Below are 10,826 nucleotides of genomic sequence, written 5' to 3' on the forward strand. Positions count from 1 at the left end.
GGTAAGGCCAGTATTATGACACTGACTTTTAAGAAAAGAGCTTTTGCATGTTGCCAGACAAGAAGACAGGAGGTAAGATACCAATCTGCCCTCTTGACCTGGGGGCTAAGATCGGTTTTATGGGCAGAGGAAGGGAAAAAAAGAACTAGGAATATGGAAGGAAACTCTGCTTGGCAGAGTGATTGGTTAGGTCTGCAGATGGAGAGGTTTTTTCCAAGTAATTTTGGTTCTGCCTACAGGCTCTTGGTATGACCTTAAGCTGAAAATCAGCTTAAGGTTAATTGCTCTGTGCGTGCTTGGATTATATGACCTCACGCCTTGGCTCCCAAAGGCTGGGAAGGCCTCCAGGCCACTCCTGGCATCCTCAATAACTGCCCCCTTGTTCCAGCCCAGAGTGAGTGTTTGGGCCCTATTAGCTTCCAGCTTCTATCTGAGGCTCCACCTCTCACTGGCCCCTATCCACAAGTGCAGGCTGGGTTCTGCCCCTCATTGTTACCTCTTATACCTCTTTTCTAATGCATGCTCCCACCAGCAGGAAGGTTTCAGGGCTATGCAGGGGCCAGGCCACTACCAAGCTTAGGGGTGTATCTGGAAAAAAACGCCTTAAAAGGGAAGTTAAGTGACTTTTTGTATAGCCTAGGGTCTGAGGGCAAATTTAACGCAGTTTCAGTAGGAAATTTGGAAAGTATAAAAAGTATGAAGAATACTAATTTCTCTTTAATATTTGCCAACTCCAATACCGTATGCACAGTTTCTTATCTTCTCACATTCCCCAAGAAGTCCGCAAGGGAGTGTAAGTAGTTAATAAGATGCTTAGTGGTAGATTACTATTTATTGTTAAAAATTAACAAGTTATTAAACACAATGTAAAAGTACGTTATTTTAAAAATTACGGAAGTGTGTTTTCTCATGTATATGTGTTTTCTCAGATATACTTCGCTCTAGCTCAATACACAAGCAGAAGACAGGGTCTTGTTGCTAGTCATCAAGATTATTTGCATACCTTTTTCTCTTATTTTATGTTAAATATGTATGTCTGAAAATCAACAAAATATAGATAGCATCTGTAAAATAGCACTGTTAGGAGCTACACTTCCAGGGTAGTTCAGAAACTTATTTTCAAACACATGAATATATAGTATCAAAGAGTAATTACTTATTATGCAATTTATTCCCTCTTACAAGCAATGTTGTGCTTAATAATTTAAAAAGTTAATCGTTGCTTTTCTCGAAGACACACCTTTAGTTTGTTTCTTTTCATGGTAATTTATTCATATCAAACACTTCTCCAGTTCGTTGAGCAGAGGATTCCTAATCATATCCTCAGCCTTATGAGTCTTATAGCAGGCTACCCTTTGAAACTTCTGCCTCATGAGGCCTTTGAGATAAGTGCTGACCCAATCTACTGAACAAATGAAAATAATTACAGTATATATAATTTTTTACAAGGAGTGGTTGTTTTAAGGAATGTATTGCTGGCACACAAACTAAAAGGTAGTTTTATCCTGCTCCTAAGGGTCACAAGCAAACTCCTCCAGTCTTAAGTTTGATATATTCATAAGAGTAAATTGAAGATGGTCTTGATTTTCTTTTTTTGATAGTTGCTATATTCTCATTATTTACTGTTAGATCACTGGTATGTACCACATATCTCTGTATGGAGGTAGACATTATTATATGTCAAATCTTTATATAATTACAATGAAAGTATCAAATGTTATCTCAATAAGGTTTAACTTGACCTCATTATTTGAAATTGCAATCCCATTACCAGAACCCACCCCTACACTTCTGATCCTTTTATGCTCTTTATTTTGTATTTCATTTGTCACCTTCTAACATAGTATGATTTACTTAGTGTTTTTTTTAAATTACGTTCTTTCCCTTCCAGAGGATGAAGATAATGAAGTTTTGACTTCCTAAAGAAAATTTTCCCTATATTTTCAAATGGATATCTTAATTTGCAAAAGATATTGATACCGGAATTGTCAGGCCTAGTCTCCCAGCCAGGAACGGATCCCAGGCTGCAGGGCAGTGCTGAGCCCCAGCCACTAGACCCCCACGGGTTGGTGTCTCACGAAGCCGCAGCAGGAACTTCGCAGATGCTCAGGCAAGCAAGCGAGAAGAGGCAGGTTTGTTTATAGAAAGAAAAAGTTTATTGAGGAGAAAAAGAGCAGAAATAAAGTGGGACTCCCAGGCCAGGGAACCAGGCCTGGGAGGGGCAAGGAAACCAAAGTGGAGTTGTGTCTCAGGGAATATATACCTTTTTTCCCCCATTATTCTAAAACTCCACCAGTCTCTTTGTGATTGGTTAGTTCTCGGCTGTCTCACTTAATTTGCTATTGAGTGGGGGATCTTCACATTCCTTATCTAACAGCTTTCTCTTTCCCCATTTGTTACTTCTTTATATTTATGGCCCAGTCCTCTGGATGGACATCCCTGCACTTAAGTTAAACAGCTGCCCTTCTAAATTGTCCATAAATTAAACCACTCTCTCATTTCTCCAATCTCTGCCTCCCTTTACCACCTGAAGGAAAACAGGCCCAGCGTTAACAATGTTGTCCTTGGTTCTGAGATGTTTGTTTTTCCCAGTGGAATTGGTTACTTTCCCTTGGTTGTCCTTATCTCTGAAGCCTCCCTAAATTCTTCAGAGGTCCCCTCCTGCACTGTCCCTGAAACTGCCTAATAACCCTAGCTTGCCCTGTGTCTCAATATTAATGTCAATGTACCCATTTTAACTACATATTATATGTAATGATTATAAAGCACCCGTGTTCTGGAAATGAATGAGCAAAGGTGGAATACAAAGGTGTAAAATTCAGAAAATTATCCCACTTATCTCACCTCTTTCTGCCCCTTTCAGATGATCACATTCTAATTTTCTGCCTGGGAACTCAGAGATCTGAGCTTAATAAATTAAAACAAACCTAAGGAGAGCGAAAGATGCTTCCCAAATTGCTCAAACTTAGCTCATAGGTGTTGTAATTACTTTTTATTATTGCACTTTTGACTGTTTTTGCTTTTGTTTTGTGTTGCAGCTGGGTTTCTAGGTAGTTAAGTAAATGAAATACTTCCATGGATATAATAGCTCATTGATATATTACAAGTATGTACAACAGTGTCGGGCACATAGACTTGCCTGGTCAAGTCTTCTCAGTTCTCATATCTTAATCTCTTTTTCTCGGTTACCTAAGTTAAATAAATATTGACTTTTCTAAGTCAAAGCCTTCCTTCAAAATGTTTATTGAAAGGGAAAATTGCTCAACTTTATGATGTTCTTTGTTGTGTTGTGTACATTTTTGTTGCTATACGCTCTGTAATGAACAACTACAGAATAATGTGGGAGTGTTACTCATTTCTGGATCTTATTTCAGAATGCTCATTTAACATTTATAGTGATAACTAGTTTTGAACAGTGGCGAGGGAAAACATACATGTACAATAATGGTACATTTGAAAAATCCCATAGTCTTTGATGAGTCATGAATTCCAAACACATTTCTGCTGCCTTTAACTAAAATAGTCATTTATTGATATTTAACATTTTCAGACATAAAAAGCATAAAGACCATCTAAATAAAAGGCCCTGGATAGCAGACAACTTTTTTGTGTCGACTCTTCCCAAATCATGCTATTCTTACATTTCCTTAACTCTTCTTTCTTGTACAAGTCTTTGATAGCTTAAGAGCAATCACATCAGGGAGGAGAGGAAAGCATTTTATCTTTCTAGCTAATTACGATGTTAGTGATGAATAAAGATTGCATAGGTTGAGTTGATGCAACATGGTTTTGTTTTTTGGTTTTTTTTTTTTTTTTTTTATAGAGGCATGTTTTATTTATTTATTTGTTTGTTTGTTCGTTTGTTTCGTTTATACATGCACTGGGTACAGTCAGAAGCGCGGGAGGGTGAGAGAATTCACCAGAGCCAGAGCCGGGAGCAGAGCAGGCAGAAGGACCGAAGTACACTGCTGAGGGGAGCAGCGGGCGGCAGGAGAGGTCTGCGCGCCATGTGGGACCCTCCTCTGGTGGCCGGAGCAGCCGGGGATCGAACCGGCGCTGCAGAGGCTGCGGGCAGCTTCGCAACCCAGCGCTCAACCGCTGCGCCACCGGGGAGGCCCGATGCAACATGGTTTTAAAGGTTTATAATGGTAAGATTTAACATAAAACATTGTGAACTTATTATCATAATCAAGTTAATCGAAACATCACCTTACGTGTTTATCTTTTTGTATGTGTTATAATACAAGCTCTGCTCTCTTAAATTTCAGGTATATAGTGCAGCAATATTAACTACAGTCATCATGCAGTGAAATCCAAAGAATTTATTTTTCTTATAACTAAAAGTTTTACCCATTGGCCAACATCTCCCCATTTCCCCAACCTCCAGTCCCTGGGAATCACTCTTCTACTTTCTGTTTAATAAGTTTGTGTTAGATTCCACATATAGGTGAGATCATACAGAATTTGTCTTTCTGTATCTGGTTTAATTTACTTAGCATAATCTTTTCCAGATTCCTCTATGTTGTCACAGATGGCAGTATAGATAAAGATAAATATCAATAAATAACAGAAAGATAAAATGCTTAGCATAATCTTTTCCAGATTCCTCATATATTGTCGCAAATGGCAGAAATCCCTTTTTATGGCTGAATAATATGCCATCACATATATATATACATAATATATATGTGATGAACTATTTATTTATGTTTATATATGTGTGATGGAACATATATGCACATAATTGTTCATTCATGGATATTTAAGTCATTTCCTTACCTTGGCCATTATGAATAACACTAATGAACATCTTTGAGATACTGAATTCATATTCTTTGGCCCTATTCCCAGAAGTGGGATTACCTTATCATAATGTTAGTTCTACTTTTAACTTTTTAAGCAATTTCCCTAATGTTTTCCATGATGGTAGAATAGCTTACATTCCCACCAAAAGCATTAAGGGTTTCCCTTTCTCCACATTCTCATCACCACTCATTATTGCTAGTTTTTTGATAATAGTTCTCCTAACAGATGTTAGGTGCTTGTCACAGTTTTGATTTGCATTAATGATTAGTGATATTGTGCATCTTTTCATATCTATTCACATCCTTTGCCCAGTTTTAAGCTGTTTTTTGTTTGTTTAACCATTGTATTGTATGACTTCTTTATGTAATTTGAGTATTAACTCCTTGATGGATATGCGGTTTCTAAGTGTTACCAGGCAGGGCGACAGGCACGCAAGGACTCCCATACTTGCCTGTTCTAAATAGGTTCTGCCATCCACAGCAGCAAGACAAAACATACTCTATTGCATAAGACCTTCAATAGAAAGGAACTTCAATACTATCGGTGTGCAATAAAGGGGGAGAAAAAAATATAGATTCCAAAGCAAGCACCCAAAGTTACCCATCCCCTCATGAGTAAATGCCCAGTGGGGACCCTTAGGAGAGGGGAAGATAACTCTGGAAAGAAAAGAGCAAAATCAAAGTCAAGATAAACCTGCCATTGTTACACTCTCCATAGGTCTCTCACCCATGTCTTTGTCTCTTCCAAGTGTTGTCTTCCTTATCCCCCAAGTCCCTGGTACAAGTTTAAGGTTGAGAAGCAAGCTCAGCTTGTTTGCATGTCTCTCTGCTTCACATGCCTCCTCTGATCTCCTTCTTGCTCTCCATCTTTCTTCCTTTCTTCTCTGAATCTCCTCCCTAGGTTTCCCTCCTCCCTCTCAGCTCCACCCATCCCTGGGTGGGGCAGGGAACCCTTCCCTTTCTCTGGGGACCACCCTGTTACATAAGTATTTTCTTCCATTCTATAAGTTGCTGATTTCCACTTTGCTGATGGTTTCTATGTTGTACATTCTTTTTTTTTTTAAATATTTATTTATGCATACAAGAACTGGGGTACAGGCCAGAGGTGTGTGTGGGGGGGGGGCAGGTGAGAGGATTCACCAGAGACAGAGTGGGGAACAGAACAGGCAGACTGACTGAAATACATTGCTGAGGGGAGCAGCAGGTGAAACAGGAAAGGTCTGCTGCACTATGTGGGTAGCTCCCTGGCTGGGGATCGAACTCCTGATGCAGTGGCTCTGGATAGCTTCCTAGGTTGCATCTTAACCCTTTGTACCAGCAGGGAGGTCCTATTATACATTCTTTGCTTTGCTTTTTAGTTTGATGTAGTACCACTTTTTAATTTTGCTTTTGGACTTATATTAAAAAAAAAAATCATTGGCAAGACCAATGTCAAAGACTTATCCCTTCAGTTTTCTTCTAGGCTTCAGGTATTACATTTAAGTCCTTAACCTGTTCAAATTAATTTTTGTGCATATGATGTAAGAGTTTCATTCTTTTTCATGTGATATACAGTTTTCCCAACACCAATACCTTATCTCAAAGACTAGTCTTTCCCTCTTGGCACCATTGGAAAGAGTAACCGACTGCATATGCATGAATGTATTTCTGGACTCTCCTGTTTCACTGGTCTATGTGTCAGTTTTTATGACATAACTAAACTATTTTGATGATTAAAGCCTTGATATATATATAGTTTGAGAGTAGGAAGGGTTATGCTTTTAGCTTTCTCTTTCTCAAAATTGCTTTGACTAGTTGGGGTCTTCTATGATTCCATATGAATCAGGATAGTTTTTGTTTCTGTGGAAAATGCTGTTGGAATTCTTACAGGGATTGCTATAAATTTGTAGATAGCTTTGGTTATTATGAACAGTTTAGCAGCATTTTTCCAAGCCATGATCTTGGGAGATCTTTCCATCTTTTGGTGTTTTCTTAAATTTCCTTCATCATTGTTGAATAGTTTTTAGTGTATAGATGTTTCACTTCCTTGGTTAACCTCACTCTTAAGTATTTTGTTTTTTTTGATGTTACTGTAAATAGTATTGCTTAAATTGCATGTGTATAGAAAGACAGAAGATACAGCAATCTCTTAAATTATATAAAACTGCTAAATGTGTCTTTAGCATTGGCTAATCAATCCTTCCTAAATTATATGACAATCCTGAGCTCTCATGGTGTCATGCTACCTCTGATTACCCTAATTTAATTTCTGCACTTTCCAAAATGTCCCATTTTAGAAATTTATTACTTTTTCTTCCTGGCAATTGAAATACTAACTCCGTTAGTACCATGACAAAGTATTATGAAGAAATTCCAAAATTGATTATATAAATTATATGACTAAGGTTATTAAAATGTGTTCAATTTAGTTATATTTTTATTCAGTACTATCCACTAAGCATTTAAATTTTAGTACTGCTAATATCTACAGAAATACTAAAACTTGATCTCTGCTTTAAATAACCCACAATTTAGGAGAAATGAACAATACTCCTAATTTTCCTAGGATGATGTTATGTTAATGAAAGGATTGGTTCAGATCATAGCACAGTGTTTTCACAATATATTTATGATATCTAAGAGGTTGCCATGGGCAATGAGAGATAGATTTCATCTTGTGTCATGCCCTGTCCTGTGTTTTAAGCCTGCATTTCTGAATACCTGAAGATCCTAGAGTGAATTGGTTGATACCTCCAGGCCTTTGCAAATGTTATCTCTATATACAATGTCCTACCTACTCTTCTGGCAGAAAATTTTTTTTTTAAAGATTTATTTGTTTATACAAGCACTGGGTACAGTCAGAAGCATGGGAGGGTGAGAGAATTCACCATAGCCAGAGCGGGGAACAGAACAGGCAGACTGACGAAATACACTGCTGAGGGGAGCAGTGGGCACGGCAGGAGAGGTCTGTCTTGCCATTTGGGACCCTCGCCAGGCGGCCCGGGAATCAAACCAGCGCTGCAGAGGCTGCGGGCGGCTTCGCAGCCCAGCGCTCAACCGCTGTGCTACCAGGGGAGGCCCTTCTTGCACAATTATTTTAACTTTTTATTTATTTATTTTAAAGATTTATTATTTATTTTTTTGATTTATTTTATTTTTTTCATTTTATTTATACAAGCACTGGGTACAGTCAGAAGTGCGGGAGGGTGATCGAATGCACCAGAGGTCTGCGAACCATGTGGGACTCTCCTCCGGTGGCGGGGGTGGGGGGGTGGGGGGGGGGGGGGGGTGGGGGGGTGGGGGGGTGGGGGGGTGGGGGGGTGGGGGGTGTAGAGGCTAGAGGCTGCGGGCTGCTTTGCAATCCAGCGCTCAACCGCTGCGCCACCGGGGAGGCCCTATTTTAATTTTTTAAAAGTCAGCTCTGATGTCATCACTTTGTGCAAGCCCTTTTGTTGTCACCCTTTTCATAATTAATCACTCCATTTTTTTTTTTTTTTAGCTAAACCTGCACCATGTACATCACACCCTGTTCCCTTTGTTTACTTCTCTTTTTAATATCTTTTGAGCTCCTTCAACCAGAGATTAGAAATTATTCATCCCCCAGTCTGGTTCATAAATAAGAAATTCAATAGGAAAAACTGAAGTTTTTAAAAGCATAATCTAATATTTTGAAAACCTGATATTTCTCGAGTAGTGAATCATTCATTAGCTTTCTTAATAGAGCAGGCTTATCACTGCAGATTGTGAATTAGTATACAATGCTGTTTTTCTTAGCTTGCACTTAGGAAAAATGATCAGATTTCAGTTTAATCCTAGGCAGTCTTTGCTTTGAATTCTATTTTTTTTTTTCCTCTCTGTAGTCAATCAGTTACCCCTCTGGTTTCATCTGGTGTCAGTATACCTACATTTAACACCCCACCTCGTCTTTCTCTTCTTTTCAAATTATCATATTCTAATTTTTGGGCTGGGTATTCAAGAGACCTGATTTTATTAGGAAAAATTAATGAAAGATTGTGACAGACTCACCGACAAAAGGCTCATGTTAACTTTGTAACAAGTTTTTATTATTTTTTCAAGTATTTTAAACTTGTTTTTGTCTGCAATGGATTCTAGGTGTTGGGGTAACTGGAATTCTGACTTTCATTGAAGTGGTATGTGTTTCTGAATTTTATACCTATTCACTTTGCTTTTGATATAACACAAAGGCTTTATAATTTATAATTTTAATGTTTAACTTACACTGCTTTAAAACTGACATTAAAATCTAGATTTTTATATTATAAAATGGATGATGAAGGGAATACTTTTGTAGAATTGCACACATAATTAAATTTTTTTCTTATTTTCATTTTGGACATTTAAAGCTGTTCTAAAACCTATTTTTATCCATTTGGAAAGCAATGTAATGATAACAGGTTCTATTTATTGAGCATTTTGTATGTACCAGGTACTGTGTGGAGCATGCCTTAATCCTAAAGGCCATTATTCCTTTTATAGATGGGTTCTAACTGTCTAGTTTTGGTCTAGTCTAGTCTAGTTTTAACTAGATTTAGAAATTAAATCTTCCAAAAGACAGTTAAGCACAGGTGCAGGACCTAGGCTAATCAATTTTGAAAACATATTTTTGAAAATATTTTAACTCTCCAGTTATGATTTGCCCACTATTCTATTAATGGTTTTTGGTAACATCTTTATTGTTGTCATATAATTCCTATACCACACAATTCAACTTTCAGCAGCTAATGAACAACTTTCTCCCCAAAGCACCTTTCCCCAGCCCTGGGCAACCACAATTCTATTTTCTGTCTCTGTAGATTTGTCTGTTCTGGACATTTCATGTAAATGGAATCAGACAATAGGTGTTCTCTTCTACCTGGCTTATTTCATTTAAAAAATCAGTTTCAAGGTTCATTCATGTTATGTTTCACAGTATTCTTTTTTATTGCTGAAAATATTCCATTTAGACATACCATATTTTATTTATGCATGCATCATTGGCTGGGCATGAGGTTGTTTCCTCTTTTGGCTATTGTGAACAGTGCTATTGCTCATTAACATTTGCAAACATATTTAAAATATTTGGAAGGGTCCTCTTTATACTTAGAGTGAAAAAATATTACATGAGTAATTCTGAAAACGTGGCTACTTTAGCTGTGATAATTAATTCCATGTTTACTAAAAGATTTGATTAAAACTCCTTTGTTCTTCAAAGGACTCTTTTTTCACTTTGTGTCTTTTTCAAGTGTTTGGACTAAGATTAAGTCCTGCAACAGAAGAAACATTAGGTCATTGTAACTATAAATTCTACACTGCAGCGATGAAGTGCACTCAGTACTGTAATTCATTTTAACCTTGAATCTTTTTTTATTAACAGTCTACTCTATGGTATAAAACTTCAATTTACATTGCTCCTCTTTGGAAAAAATATGCTCCCTACAAATCATAGCAAGTGATGTAAGAGCTAATAAACAACAACAAAACCCCCCTGAAAATAATGGGTTGTACTGAGAAAACATTTTCATTTTCCTGATTTTATTTATTTATGGTGAGGATTAGGCAATTTCTAAAATTTTACCATTTGTCACCACAATCTAAAATTCATTTTGCTTCTCCGTTATACATACAAACCATATTTAAGATTCACGAAAACCCTACTTGACCATTTGACATGCTTGACAAGTAGAAAACATTATTTCCTTTGCCCACTCTGATATAGGGTTTAGATTTTGATTCCGGGTGGGCTGGGGAGGAAACCTGGGGTGAAAGATTTGGTAACTAATTAGCCATTTACTCAAACGCTACTTTTGACATTAAAGGGGAGATGGGAATAACATACTAAATATGAAAGTTGTTATAATATTCCAAATCTGCCGAGAGAGAGCTAACGTGGGAAAACTCACAACCAAGAAAGTGGTCCTCGGTGAGTTTCTATTTACGTTACGCCAGCTCAATGTGCGCGAAGCTTGGCTTGCTCGCTGGTCTCCTAGGATACCGCAAGCTGTCTCACCGTCGTAGCACCCGGAAGAGCGCCGGAAGGGCAGG

Source organism: Talpa occidentalis, unplaced genomic scaffold (assembly GCF_014898055.3).
Source record: "Talpa occidentalis isolate TD23 unplaced genomic scaffold, MPIMG_talOcc4v2.1 talOcc4.12, whole genome shotgun sequence".
NCBI classification, from domain to species: Eukaryota; Metazoa; Chordata; class Mammalia; order Eulipotyphla; family Talpidae; genus Talpa; species Talpa occidentalis.